Below are 242 nucleotides of genomic sequence, written 5' to 3'. Positions count from 1 at the left end.
GTGTGAGGAGGGGAGACGGTGGCTGGGGGGGGGGGGGGGGGGGGGGGAACCAAAAAAAACCCCAAACCACCCTCTTTGCATCATCCGGGCGACTTTATTCGCCGGGTGCACCCCCTTTCCAAGCCCCTTATCCAAGCGTTATCTAGTCCCTTCCCAAAGGTTTTATCTGACGTCTTTGGACCCGCACGTTGACGTCTCCACATCGCCCGCAGGCCCAACCCAGGGGCGGCTGACGAGAGGCC

Source organism: Egretta garzetta, unplaced genomic scaffold (genome assembly GCF_000687185.1).
Source record: "Egretta garzetta isolate BGI_Z169 unplaced genomic scaffold, ASM68718v1 scaffold583, whole genome shotgun sequence".
In the NCBI taxonomy this organism is placed as follows: domain Eukaryota; kingdom Metazoa; phylum Chordata; class Aves; order Pelecaniformes; family Ardeidae; genus Egretta; species Egretta garzetta.
This window is presented reverse-complemented; position numbering follows the sequence as displayed.